This window comes from Ambystoma mexicanum, chromosome 1p (assembly GCF_040938575.1).
Source record: "Ambystoma mexicanum isolate Mex_15411 chromosome 1p, UKY_AmexF1_1, whole genome shotgun sequence".
NCBI classification, from domain to species: Eukaryota; Metazoa; Chordata; class Amphibia; order Caudata; family Ambystomatidae; genus Ambystoma; species Ambystoma mexicanum.
In genome coordinates, this window is record NC_090921.1 from 768,457,342 (window position 1) to 768,472,248 (window position 14,907).

Genomic DNA, 14,907 nt, shown 5'->3' on the forward strand with positions numbered 1-14,907 from the left:
CAGAAAGGTCCTCTCGGCTAATGGGAACTAGCCCACTCACACTGAAGCAGCTATTTACCATTAGAGAAACGGCCCTCCGACCTGGAAAGGCAGAAAGGTCCGTTTCTCGAATGGGAACTAGTATCAACCCAGTGTGAGTGGGCTAGTTCCCATTAGCCGAGAGGACCTTTCTGCCTTTCCAGGTCGGAGGGCCCTTTCTCTAATGGGAAATAGCTGCTTCAGTGTGAGTGGGCTAGTTCCCATTAGCCGAGAGGACCTTTCTGCCTTTCCAGGTCGGAGGGCCGTTTCTCTAATGGGAAATAGCTGCTTCAGTGTGAGTGGGCTAGTTCCCATTAGACGAGAGGACCTTTCTGCCTTTCCAGGTCGGAGGGCCCTTTCTCTAATGGGAAATAGCTGCTTCAGTGTGAGTGGGCTAGTTCCCATTAGCCGAGAGGACCTTTCTGCCTTTCCGCCTTTCCAGGTCGGAGGGCCCTTTCTCTAATGGGAAATAGCTGCTTCAGTGTGAGTGGGCTAGTTCCCATTAGCCGAGAGGACCTTTCTGCCTTTCCAGGTCGGAGGGCCGTTTCTCTAATGGGAAATAGCTGCTTCAGTGTGAGTGAGCTAGTTCCCATTAGATAAATGGCCCTTTTGCCCCTAGTGGCCAAGTCCTGCATAATAATGGGAACTAGCCTACTCAAACTGAGAAGGCTAGTTCCCATTAGAGAAATGGCCCTTTTTGCTCCCCTAGTGGCCAAGTCCTGCATAATAATGCGAACTAGCCTACTCACACTGAGAAGGCTAGTTCCCATTAGAGAAATGGCCCTTTTTGCCCCTAGTGGCCAAGTCCTGCATAATAATGGGAACTAGCCCACTCACACAGAGAAAGCTAGTTCCCATTAGACAAATGGCCCTTTTTGCTCCCATAGTGGCCAAGTCCTGCATAATAATGGGAACTAGTCCACTCACACAGAGAAGGCTAGTTCCCATTAGAGAAATGGCCCTTTTTGCCCCTAGTGGCACTTTCTCTAATGGGAAATAGCTGCTTCAGTGTGAGTGGGCTAGTTCCCACTATTATGCAGGATTTGGCCACTAGGGGCAAAAAGGGCCATTTTTCTAATGGGAACTAGCCTTCTCAGTGTGAGTAGGCTAGTTCCCATTATTATGCAGGACTTGGCCACTAGGGGAGCAAAAAGGGCCATTTCTCTAATGGGAAGTAGCCTTCTTTGTGTGAGTGGGCTAGTTCCCATTATTATGCAGGACTTGGCCACTAGGGCCAAAAAGGGCCACTTCTCTAATGAGAAATAGCAGGAGTTGGCCACTAGGGGCAAAAAGGGACATTTCTCTAATGGGAACTAGCCTTCTCTGTGTCAGTGGGCTAGTTCCCATTATTATGCAGGACTTGGCCACTATGGGAGCAAAAAGGGCCATTTGTCTAATGGGAACTAGCTTTCTCTGTGTGAGTGGGCTAGTTCCCATTATTATGCAGGACTTGGCCACTAGGGGCAAAAAGGGCCATTTCTCTAATGGGAACTAGCCTTCTCAGTGTGAGTAGGCTAGTTCGCATTATTATGCAGGACTTGGCAACTAGGGGAGCAAAAAGGGCCTTTCTCTAATGGGAACTAGCCTTCTCAGTTTGAGTAGGCTAGTTCCCATTATTATGCAAGACTTGGCCACTAGGGGCAAAAGGGCCATTTATCTAATGGGAACTAGCCTTCTCTGTGTGAGTGGGCTAGTTCTCATTATTATGCAGGACTTGGCCACCAGGGGAGCAAAAAGGGCCATTTCTCTAATGGGAACTAGCCTTCTCTGTGTGAGTGGGCTATTTCCCATTATTATGCAGGACTTAGCCACTAGGAGGCAAAAAAGGGCCATTTCTCTAATGGGAACTAGCTCACTCACACTGAAGCAACTATTTCCCATCTGAGAAATGGCCCTAACAACCGATGGTCCGTTTCTCGAATGGGAACTAGTATCAACCTAAATTTCACGCCACAATTCACACACCTGCCGCTAACGCCTGTACACTAGTCACATGATAGACGAGCGAGCGTCGTTGCTAAGGGTGTTCTTGTCATCAGTACTTGTCGCTAAACTGCCATTGGCCGCGCCTCGCTAGGCAGTGGCGTCATGCCGTACCACGCTCAAAGCCGGCTCCATTTTATCAGGGACCGGGCCGAGTAGCCATTTTGTTTTCAGCGAGTATGAGAAGGGGGTTACGGGTGTCAGGCTGGGCGTTGAGTCGCAGACTTTAACGGAGAGCGTCTTGTTATAACCTTGTATCCAGAGTTCGGCGCCACTCTCAAAGGCGGACTGCTGTATTTGTAAGAGAGAGTTAGGGCCCGCAAGTACAGTGGGCCGGAGCGCTGCTTCAGCGGCGTGTTATTGGTAAGTGTGTCGATGTTGGGTGTTCTGCATGTAGTTAATTAGTTTAATCTATAGACTTATTTTTGCCCGTTATAGAGGCCTGCCGAAAGCCCGTTTCCAATTGTCGTGGTTGGTGGTTAATGCGTCATCTTAAATCGCCCTTTAAAACTCCCACCTCACGCTTTTCGTGGTGCAATCGTTCCTCTTATAACATTTTCATTTCTCACTAGTGGTACGAGTGTTAGTTTAACACAGATACATGCTGGTTTGATGTATGTCGCCCACGCCATCTAAAATCTGTCATGGTCCTCTTCCAATTGTCACCACGCTTCCGTTAAAAAAAAAACCTACAAAAATATCGTATTGCGGTTATTTCAGTGAGGGGGCGCGGGTCCTCCAAAAATGACAGTGCGGGCGTTTGAGTCACCACGCCGTGAAGTATGCAGGGGGGCTTTTATATTCCCAAGCCCCTCCTGCTCCCACACATTTCATGGCATGTGTATTTATCCTGGAATAAGGCTAATCATGCCTTCACACACCCCTAGTCATAGAAGTTAATGACCCACAGCCTAACGCATGTGGGTCTATTTACATTTACTCAGCTTTTCCACTAGTAACGTTATCCCAATAGGGGATTGGGTATTGTATGCTTATAGAGATGGACACATCTTTCTAGTATTGTGTAAGAATATACAAAGATTGGTGTAAAATATATTTACCTTGTTTGTTCATATTAATTTGCATGGCCTTATCATCAGCTTGTTCCATCCAAATCATTTTCTATAGTAGAGCAAAATAAATGCTCAGGTTGGATGGGTGAATCCCAATATTTAAGGTTCAGCTCGTTTGAGGCACTTCCATAGTCCTGCTCTCTAACCCTGCACCCAGAAAACAATCTGTTCTCTGCTGTCTGGCACATTGGGTTCAGCGTTTGTCATCGGGCTTCCTCGATACAAGCCCCTTCATGTGTCACTCAATTTTTTTAATAAAAAAAACATGTATGGCCATAAACGTATACAAGCCAAAAACCTGGCGGCTCTGCCCCACCTTTGCAATGTTGGCAGTTACACACCACTGCTGCTCGGCCTCCTACGGCTCACCATGAGCAGCCTGGTCGCATGGCCAAAGGAGGGCTTTTCTATTTAATTCAGGTGCCCGTCCCCCTGGGAATCAATTTCTGGCGGTGCTAGGCCCAATAATTGGTCGCAGGAGGATTAATCAGTCATGCTTCCCTTACTGGGTCGTCTTAATCTGCATGTTGCCCTAATTTGCTTAGGTCCTATAAATGGCTTCTTTCTGTGACTATAGAACCGTTTTCTCAGTTTGTGAGCTGATCTAGGGGAACATGGTGCTTTTTGCTCAACATCAGTACCGCCAATTGCCAGACATGTATGCTATTTGTGACACTGCCACGTTATAGTAAGTAAGCCAACGAAAATGCCACACATAGGGGAGGGGTACAATGATGCCTTGATCTCATGCTCAAGACATGTACTGTTCATTTGCTTTTCCTTCTCCATGATGGCCTTGTGGTTGTAGTCCCTCTCAACCACGTTCATTCTCTTTAGAGGGGCTGTCTTTTACATTTTGTAAAACCTGGGGTTTCACCTCAAGTCACTAAAGGTAATCCAGACGTGGCTCCCGTGCTCACTGTATATTAGAGAGGCTCGGCTTCAATTCACTGAGGCCCAAGAAGGCCGAAACGTGTGTGGGGTTCATGATGGTACTCCATTGAGAGGATAATTGCCTAGCTTTTTGTGTCCAACTGCCTCCCAGGGTGCAACTAGACAGATATGCAAAAGGTTATTTCTCCTCTGAAAGAGTTGAACTAAAATGTGGCTGTGTACCCCCTGAGTGGAATATATTTCTTAGAACCGGTTATGTGAACCATGTTCATTCTCAGAGCGCCCCCTACATTCTTGTACATTTTCGTAATCCTTATCTGCAACTATCCCTACTCAGCTGTCATCTCGAACATTCTGTTTGACTTATGGCATCAGGAATGCGCACGCCCCTATAAGTGTCCTCCAAATGTCACACATATTGAATTGCCACACATGCACAAAGTACCTCGGTAGCTCAGCAGACTTTTGAGTTTTTAACTCGCCCGTTGGTTTAATTGTTAACCACTCCTGGCGTCTCCCTCGCGGTATAAATCGCTTGAGTCCCCATATTGGATTTTAAGCAATAAATATATATACCGTATCGATGTCGCTGTTCGTCATATGGACGAAAGTGGCACCATTTTGGGATTCTCTGTCCTGCAGATGTTTGTTTTTTTGGACTGACTTAACGTAGAATTGCTTGGCATAAGAATCATTAATGTAAAAAAATTACAATTTTATTACATTTTAATCTTATGTCTTGATTAAAATAAGTTATCCGGAAACTATATTTTACACGTACCGCAATTTAGGTATATGTTGGGTATGTTAAGTTACTTAGCATTTATATAGCACCTTATGTATCATTGGTATGATCTCAAGGCGCTGGTAGGTTGAATGCCCTCGGGAACCGTAGTTTCATAAGGTGCGTGGGTGCACCGGATATGTGTACAGCTGGTGTGGCACTGCATGATAGCCGCTTCTTAGCGGTAGGTGTGGTGGTTGGGAGGTCAGGAATATGTGTTAATTTTGGTGGGTTGGTATCCAGACTGATTTTTGGCTGTGTTAGGCCTGAGGAGACTCATAGGCTATATGAGTATGTGGCGGGTGTTAGTATGAGAACAGCTATAACGAATGTGTCATATTATCGCTGTGTTCTAGTTGAGTGGTGGTGTATGGCATAAAATAAGCGGTGTCACGGAGCAATTTGCTATGCGATTCTGTGGGTTTGCTAATTAAATTGGCACTTGTGTAGCAAAATTAGCTATTGAGTTACCCTGTTCAATGAAAGCACATCCTTGCCTTCAGAACTCTCTCTACCCTCTTTTCTCTGTTCGCTGCAAGTTCAAAGGAGCCAATGGGGAGAGTGCCGCAGTAATCATCCCCTTCACTCATGTGCCAAAAAGGCCTGTACACTTATTTTTTATTTTTCAAATAATTGCAAACCAGAAATAATCTGGATAATACTGTTACTAAGCTAACTGCATCCTGTCTGCCAAAGACCAGTATGTGTTATTTATTTTAAAAAAGACTTTCAATTCTGATTCTAAAAATGTAATAGGTTACATAATGCATAATTACAGTATTGCTACTGTAAAACACTGCATTGTCTCCATGCTTTACAATGAAGTGTATCTAAATCTCAGTGTCAACTAGATTTCATTTTTTTGGGGAAGATGCATCATATGAGTGAACACTGTGGAAAATGTACATGACCACGCGGCTAAATGCTTTGATGGCAAACAGTCCTGTGGCCTGCTTGTTACATACAGCTTGCAACTGGTGCTCAACCCATGAGCTGATCCCGTACTCCTTGACATTCTATCTTACCATGTTGGTTTATATTCGCTACCCTGAAAGTGAGATGGCCACAAACTACAATATTCTGCCCAGTTCTCTGCCTGCTATGCCATTCACTCTGCTTAGTCTTTACATAATCAATACACAAAGCTAACTTCTTATTTAATTAAAGTAGCAATCAATAGTTTCATACAGTCTGTACATCTACAGACCTACTGCAAAACTGTACAGTGTAGTTGGCCACTAGAGCTCACTTTGCTCTATGATTATATTATATATTTGCACCTGCAGGAGAGAGCTGGCCAAACAGTTTTGTGAGCCTTTTTATTATATCTATTTATTTTTGTCCATTCATGCAGCTAACCTTTTTACAGACGCTCGTCCAGGGCTTGCAAAGTATTTTCACCCACTCGCATAGTAGAGTAGATTTTAAGAAGGGCCAGTACCATTTGCAGGCGATGTTGGAAACTTTTATTTAAACTTGTCAAATTAGTTTGACACACTGCTGCCAGCCATGCACAGTGAAACTTAAGTGTGTTTGGCGACATGCACCATTTTACAGAAAGAATTTGCAAGGCCTAACTTATCTCAGTAATGTCTTCAGCGGTATACAAAACTGCTGTATTGCTACTTTTATATCTTGGGTACAAGGATCTTCTGGTAGAATTAAAAACATTAGTACAAAATTGTTAATGAAATGGGTTTGTTTGCTAATCAAGATAAATGTAATTAGCAAACTCTGCTAATCGATTTTTGAGCACTAATTTATGCCTTGATAGGAGAGAGTAAGCGTGGTGATGTGGTTTTCGGTCAGGTTCTTGAGACTGAGCGCACATCTGAACCATTTATTTTAGTCTGTTCAATCAGCTTTGTCTGTTCATGCATTTCGTCTGGTTCATCATTTAGTTTACTGGTCTTTCCATTCATTCCATCGTTCATCTACATAAACTGTTCACTCCAATCTGTTCAGTTTCATCTTTCGCCTTTCGCATCTGTTTAGTGTGTTCAGTCTGTTCTATCCTTTTTTTATTCATTTGATCCGTTCCATGTGTTTTACACACAGCATCATTTGCTATGTCTATTCTATTGACTCCATCCGTTCCGCTATCTCCATCCGTTCCTTCTATTTGTCCATTCCATCTACGGATGTCATTTTAAATTGTCAAAAGTCAAGATATACATTCTCGTTAACATGGATATTGGTGGCCAAGACCTTACTATTAAGGAACCGTTATCGTGTTGGAGCATAAGGGCAGTACTGTTTGCCTCTGATTCTGGATCCATGTTCAGCTTTTCTAGTTTGCGCTGCTCTCGTGCTCTGGCCTACATGCAAAATGCCACAGGGATAGTTTATACAATGAATTACTTTTGTTTTGCAATTGGTCATGGTTTTAATTGCCCTGTACCTCAATTGGAGTGTCCTATCAAGGTGCCTGCGTCCCAAAGTATGTATTCTTAGTTACAAGTATCTAAAATGGATCAATTCAATTTGTATTTAAGGTTTGCTTCAACTTCATTGAGTTTAATGTTTGTCGTGTATTGTGATTGTATCTATAAGTACTTTTTCTGTGTAAGCCTGATAAAATAGGTAGGCATCTTTAACTTATATTTTATACTGGTGTTGTATATTAAATGCTGGTGTACATTTTTGCAATGGAAATGGCTTGGTGATGTCAGTCTGCTATACTTGGTTTGCTAAAAAGTGTTCGTTGATATCCATGAACTCAATAAAACATTCTTTATTGAAAGTTTGGCAGGAACTTCATTGTGTATCTAAATTATACTTTGCCGTGGTCACATATAGTCATCTCTAAAAAGCACCTAGCTTTGTTACATGTTCAAAATGGGTACGCTACTACTGCCATATAGGAAATGGTGTGCTGTGGCTATGTTAAGAATTGAGGTGGCAAATGACTTTGTGTCTGGGTAGGAGCTTGCAACTTGAATTTTTGCCCCACCTCCCAGGTTATATATTGTACCCAGCTGGGTACACACCAGGGCGCCCCAACACCATAACATTGTAAATGGTATTCTGTTTCATACCACGTTGTCCCTCTGCACGTCTGTTACAGCACATTGTGCTCCAGGTTTCCCACCTAGGTATCCTTAATAAAAAGCCTTTAATTGTTTTACTTGCATCAAACTATCCCAAAAAAAAACCTTTACAAAAATGCTGGATTGTTAAATTGTAGCGTGTTGTGTCCACACACATGCATCGCTAAAAGCACATACCAGTCACCAGTCAATGTATTGGTTCCTGCGTATAGTGCGCATATACTATCGGGAACCATGCTGGAAGTCTGCATCTAGGCGTAGATTAACTAAAGTAGTGAAGACATTTTACCAAACGCCCTCTGGATCATGTTGGCACATTTCCAAATGAAGCTGATTCCAGAGATTGGGTCCCCACAATTAACTTTAATTTTTATTGAACATTTTTCATTAGACAGATCGATTGGCAATACACACAACCTCAATTCGAAAACCTTCCACCCCCTGCTTATAACTAACCAAGTCCATTTGGGCCCTTTGTCACTGTTACGAGACCATACGCTGTAAGACGGCTGACGTGGGGGTTCATCCAAATTAACATATGGATGCTGGTAAGCGATTTTTCGGGCAAAGAGCAGGGAAGGGCAATACCAGGCAGATTTACTCAGTCTCATTGTACCACTGTCCAATGCAGCAGAAAAGCGCTCACCATGTTATGGGTCAGCGCTGTTAATTTTTCATAGGTATAGATTGCACAAAGTTTTGCCAGCCTCTCTGATCTGGAAGGGACTAAGTTACATTAAAATTTTTCACCTAAGGTCGGTCTCCCAGCTCTCAACATAGCCTGGACAACTTTGGGGATGCTAGCAGAGTTTGACTCTGGGAAGGGAACCCCAAACAGGATTACAATGGGGTGTAAGGGCAGGGCAATGCCCATGTCTTGGATCAAACTTGGGAGCTCCGACCAGTAGATCTGAACGGACAGGTGTTCCCACCATAGGTGATAACAGGGGAGAGGTGCCATCCGTGGAGGAGTTTAACGTTAAATGTTCCATGGCTGAGATTTACAGGGACCCCAAAAAAAGTACTTCATAGAGTTTTGCCCATGTCGGTTCCTCCAACTCCACACCCAGTCTCTTTCCCCAAGATTGCTTAAATCCTTGCCTGCCTTCTAGCTGTCCGATCAATACATTTTCTGTTAAAAGTAGTGTTCACTGAGTGACGTGTCCCCCCTCCCTTAGCCACCAATATGTATTAATTTATGAAAACAATTGTTTTTTTTTAACTTTTGCGTTATTAAAGTGTTTTTTGCCACAAACCATTTCACGTTTCTGTTCTAGCTGATTCTGGTCATTGGGGAATACACTATACGTACATGTTAATTTTGTGTGACAAATACTCCAATCTCAATTCCCAGATCTCTGTAGAAAGGGGTAATCAATTCTCTGTGCATCTGCCTCTCCCTTCCCCCTTGCACATTTGTTCTCACACTTGCACAATCCGACTGACACAAAGCCTAGTAGGATAGTTTGTCCTGTCTTCCCTCTTCCCCCTTGTCTTGTGGAGCCTAGAAACACTTGTGTACAGGCGCGTTTATAAATATCTTGCACCCCTTTTGAAAACTTTGTCGCATGGAGCCATGCCTGGCGGTAGGTGTCAATTCCCACCATAAGGCCTCGAGCTGAGGTATCTACATGGTGTGCCGCAGCTTCCAGCAGATCTTGTGCCAATACCTTGGTGTCCGACAAACCAGCTTTGAATTCGTCTAGCCTATCGGTATGAATACACTCACTGGAAATCGGCCAACTCCTTCCACGGCCTCATATTGGCTGCAGCCAGGATGAGCTCGGTATTTGCATGACTAAGTTGAGTGCTGAGTTGGCAAATACTTTTTTGCCCAAGGAGTCCAGAATCTTGTCTTCCTTGGACAGAATCTGAGCCGCAGCCGTTGAGGTCGCAGAGGCCGGTTTGGATTGAAGCGTGGCTGCAGCTACCACCATCGAAGAAGGGAGCGATATCGCATCAGGAGTGTGGAGCCTATAACGGGCGTCAATTCTCTTGATATGTAGCCGGTGTGGGGCTTAACCCAGAATTTATGGGCCTCGGTCAAAACATCCTTCTGGGGGAACATGCCGGTGTGCTCTTGTGGTGACAAGGTAAAGGTGGTTACTCCTGCGGAGTGGGAGCCTCGTGTACTGGAATGTCAAGGAGGGCCTTCATAACCAGGGTCCAGTCATGGAATGCTCTGACAGAGAAGGGCTGCTCATCGCTAGCCTGATCTGATTGAGGGTCATCCAGCGAATTGGGAACAGATGGCTGGGCTGTCACAGGTTTTAAAGTGCTACCCCGTTCTGCTGGTGTCTTCTCTGTGGGAGACAGCGGGGGTAGAGGAGGAAGAGCTGGAAGCGGACCAAGAGGAAGAGGCGGTACCACCGCAGGAGCGGCTAGAAACCGCTGCAGTGGAAGGTGGAGCCAGAGGTTCGGGGTAGATTTCCTTGAAAAGACCCTTAAAATGCACCTTCTGGTGGTCAGTGCATGAGTCTCTGAAGTTTCCCGAAAAATGCATCCTCTGAAGGTTTAGGCGCTGGGGCGGGCAGAGGCCCCTCATATGGGGCATACCCCCACAAACGCAATGAGGATGGTTGCCAGGAAGGACACTTATTGCTCAGTACTTTAGCTTGCTGCAGAAAATGCCAAATGTTTGTGCTTAGTCATTATAGTAGCTCTTAAGAAATGTGTGCCATGACATGCATATAGCAGCTCTGCTGATAAATTAGTCTACTTTGCCTGAATATATAGCAGTCCTGTTCAGAGGTACCTGTACAATTTGCGCCAGTGAAAATATAGACAGCACTGCTTCTACCTGCATCCATTATACCTGTGCTTGCAGTGGGCAGGTGGTCAGAAAGGGAGATAAAAGTTCAAACTACATGCCCAGCTATTTCTCTCCAAGACAACAATTATGTACAGTGCCATTTCATGCATGCACATGGACAGATACAATCTTAAGACTTAAACGCATCCATCTAGATCACCAAAAGCTTTTCCTTCTCACAAATGCCAAACTGCTTGCTGGGAGGCTCAAACTTGAGACAAATGCAATTCATGTGCTTCCATTACAGGAAAACTAAGTATGAAATGCCCATGATGCTGCAAATGTGACTCCATAAGCTGGTCAAAACAGGAAAATGAAGTAGAAATGCAGCGCTAGCTTAAGACCATTTTCATTTTACACAATACTACGGTATTTTCATGTAGATCCTTCCACAACCCTCCTGAGCCAGTGTGATGCACACTGGCGGACAGTGTGAGAAGATGGCAATGCTGTCATATACTTCAATCCCTCCTACTCCGCCTTGCACTTTTCAAAACCTCTGCTTCTCCCATGTCATATTACTGAGTCTCACTAACAAAAATCTAGCACATTTCAAAGACTCATGAATCTACTGGCACATTTCAAAGACTCATGAATCTACTGGCTCATGTAGGATAGTCCAAACAGGCTGAGACCTTTGAGTAGCCATGGAACTGCCAGTGCCCTCACCCTATGTGCCTTTCCAAGTTAACAGCCTGTTGAGAAAGATAGCTCAGTTGGTCAACCCTGCTACAGAGATCATTGTGTAACCTGTTCAAACCTTTTTGATAGGTGAGCTAATGCGTCTGCATCAGAGGTATGTTAAAGATGCAGGTCACATTCAATGTAACAGAGCTGACTTAGCTTTTGACTTGAAAGGACTACTAAATGTTCAGAACACACAGCATCGGGATTATACAATTACTGTGCCTTTTTTTACGGCGACCACCAAAAATGATTTATTTCGACTATATAATCTCTTTGGGGGATGGGTACAGTACGTAATGAATGTAGGTGGTAGCAGAGGTTGTAGGGGTCTCCACATGCATATGGGGTGAAAGGGTGTTGAACTGCATTTTTGGTCGCAGTAAAAACGGCAGTGATCACATATATCCCTGCTCATCGGGCCGGCTATACCTGTAGCGGCTCAGAACACACACACCTCATCAGGGCTGCTATACTTGTAATTTGTTCAGAACAGACCTATTCAATCAGGGCTGCTACACCTGTAATGGGTCAGAACACGCCTCATCTGGGCTCTTATACTTGAAATGGCATACCGTGCTGGTAAAGCATCTGCATTCAAGCACTGCATCTGCTGTGACACTTAATTCCCAGCTTAATGGCTAGAAGATTTGCACACATCTAAAAAAAAAAAACTAAAAAAAACCCCAATGGTAAAGCTGCACTGGGTTCATAAATGTAAAAGGAATATTCAGCTTTATTAGTTTTATGCCAACAGACAAAATGAGGGAGAGCAACTCTGAACCTAAGCAATACAGGAGAACGTGAGGGGTCGGTGGGGGATGTGGTGGGAGCCATGGTGACAATCCAAAACAGGAATTGGAGCAAAAAGAGACCAATGAGCTACATAAGAGGGCAACAAAGAAAGTGAGAAGGGAATGGAGGTAAATGGGACACACACAATAGGAGTGAGGGATAGAAGCAGAGCAAAGGAGACCTTTTAGAGACAGTAAAATAAGAAAACAAAGCAACAGCAGACGGGGAGATATGGAAATGGTAAATCACAATTAGAGAAAGACAAGCCAATAAAATAACCTAATAGGCAGTGCAAGAAAGATGATCAAAAGGAGTAGCAACCACAACAGAATATGAAAAAACACCAGAGAAGAAAACTCTACACTAGAGAATTGCCTTAGTGAGAAATTCAACTGGATGAACCTCAACCACCTCAAAATCAACTCGGGCAAAACGGAGAATGATTGTTTCAAAAAAGGAAGAAGAAATCAGCTACATCCCCTGGCCAAGAAAACTTGGTACCACACCAGAACCATCAACTGTTAAAAAAAAAAAAAAAAAAACCTAGTGGTCCTGATGGATAGCCTCACTCTAGAGCCACAAGTAAACTGTCTACTCAAGAAATGTTTCTTCCTCCTGTGAGCAGCAAAAAGGATCCTACCGTTCCTGTCGTTTGCCAACAAAACACTTAACATCATCGCTCTGATCATGTTCAGAGTAGACTACGCCAATAGCCTATACCTGGGCATGCCCGAACGACTTCTAAAAAAAAAACTGCAACGCATACAAAATGCAGCAGCAAGACTCCTCCTCAAGGTACCAAGAAGAGAACACATCCCACCTGCGCTAAAAATACTAAGCTGCCTACCATTAAAACAGCGAATAAAGTTCATGTGCATCACGCACAGAGCAATACACAAACAAGGCGCATAATTCCTAAGCGACTACGCCTACATCAACCGACAAGAACACCGAGATCAAGCACCGACATCTGCCTGGAACCAAAACCCTATAACAGAAGAAAACTCAGAAGATCCTCTTTCTCTCACCAGCCACCGAAGACCTGGAATGACCTACCCAAGACTATACGGAACACAAACCACCTAGCATTCAGGAAACTTCTCATATCATGGCTCTTCACAGCGTAACCACAACATCGACGCACTAGAATGCCCACCCCATTAAAACAACGAAAATAACACCAACCTCGGCCACTCTCAAATGGACAAACACTGAACCCAAAGAACCGACCACACGACAGACCATAAGATATCATGGAAAATAGCCACAAAAGGAGGCCTCCAGAGACTGGTCACGTACCCAGACAAAAGCCATAAATGACCCACCCACTCCCCCCGGACATACCTTATCCAAACCAAATCGGCAGACTCATTTAGATAAAAAGTTTGAGAGGAGTCAGCCAGCCCAGCACCCAAGGAGAATAGACACCCAACCCACATTAATCAATCAATCGGCACTAGAACACCTACAGAGCTGGCTAGAATAGAACGGCGAGGAGCGATCATAACACTTACAAAGCACGTTAGAACAGCACAGAGCATCCCACACAAACCAAAACCCTGCCAGGCGTAGCCCTTTTGCCCACCCCGATGACATTGGGAGTTTTGCTGAGTGCCACACGGACAGATTTCTGAACTTCTGTTAACCTTCATACGACTAACAAAACTTAGCATTTCTGCAGACTTATCTCACTCAATCTCACACAGCCATCTCTCGCACAACAACCCACATGCACTTCACAACACCGCAACACATAAGCAACACCAACAGCACACGAGGACTGACACCGATCCAACCTCGAGCGAGGAAGAGTTGTTCTACCGATACAGAGCAATGGAGAAGGGGAAACGGCAATAATAAAATGCTGAGATGGGAGTGTAAGAGAGGCGGAATATCATAGTGGGAGACCAGGGAGTAGCAAAGGGAAGGAGAGATGGAGCAAAATCATGTAGCGACTGTCGAGCAGGTGTAGCCAGGCAGCAACAATATGCCAGAGAGGCAGTGATGCTGGTAAAGTGAGGGACTTCATTTGTGTGGTATATGGTATTTATGGTATTTAAGGCAATGTACTACTTCTCATGCTGTGTATCAATTGGCATACGCAGTGACGCTGAGGATGGGGTGCTGTGGAACCAGGATCCATGAAACTGAGGGAGGGGATGGTGGGCGGGCATGCGAGTCAAGGGAATGAATGAATGAATGATATGCCCTGGGGTAAAAAAAAAATGCACAAGCTACTTACCAGGCATAACGTTCCTCCCACACCCTCCTCTTGGTCTCCACATACAGCACCACACTATAGTTTTACTCTCCCAGTCGAAATTAGCACCAACCAATTGCTTGTGGGGAGTGTAGTAGCAGGGCTCAAAATGTGCAATGTCCTGCCCAAGGCAAGGAGGGCATGGCGTCCATGCTTGCGCAGTGTTGTGCTTCAAGCTGGCTGAAAAGAAAAGCACACCGGTTTGCAAATGTGTTTTGCCCACAGACTACAGGTGACCCACGGGTGCAGGTTGGGCATGACCCAGAGGGGTCCTGATCAGTTCAAGAGTACAATGTACGTTTTGAGTAAGCATTGAGTAGGGTCTCTGTGGAATAGCCGTGCACTCACTGTAGTTTTTCTTTGACTTTGGCTGATGTCTTTAATGGAAGCCATAACCACCACAGACGTGGTTTGCTTTTGTTCCAGTGGTGAAACGCAGATGGTCTTGGGTGGCTTTCATCCATACTTGTATTGTATTTCCGAAAGTAGACCGAGTTCTAGTGTACAGAAAACCTTTCATTTGAAGTATTGTCTAGGACCTTTGAAGTGATTAA

The 14,907-nt window shown here is 44.5% G+C and overlaps 1 protein-coding gene across 8 annotated transcripts in view; it reads left to right on the plus strand.

The window, feature by feature from the left end:
* The first annotated feature begins 2,068 nt into the window (after positions 1-2,068).
* The window catches only part of CHTOP (chromatin target of PRMT1), a 104,922-nt gene continuing 92,083 nt past the window's right edge, over positions 2,069-14,907 (plus strand). For 3 of the 8 annotated variants that reach the window (XM_069651104.1, XM_069651114.1, XM_069651162.1), the window contains exon 1: positions 2,163-2,364. The gene's annotated coding sequence lies outside the window, so the exon portion shown is untranslated. Of the gene's footprint in view, positions 2,365-14,907 lie in introns of all 8 variants that reach the window. The other 5 variants (XM_069651170.1, XM_069651136.1, XM_069651128.1 and 2 more) reach the window with 5 other exon arrangements.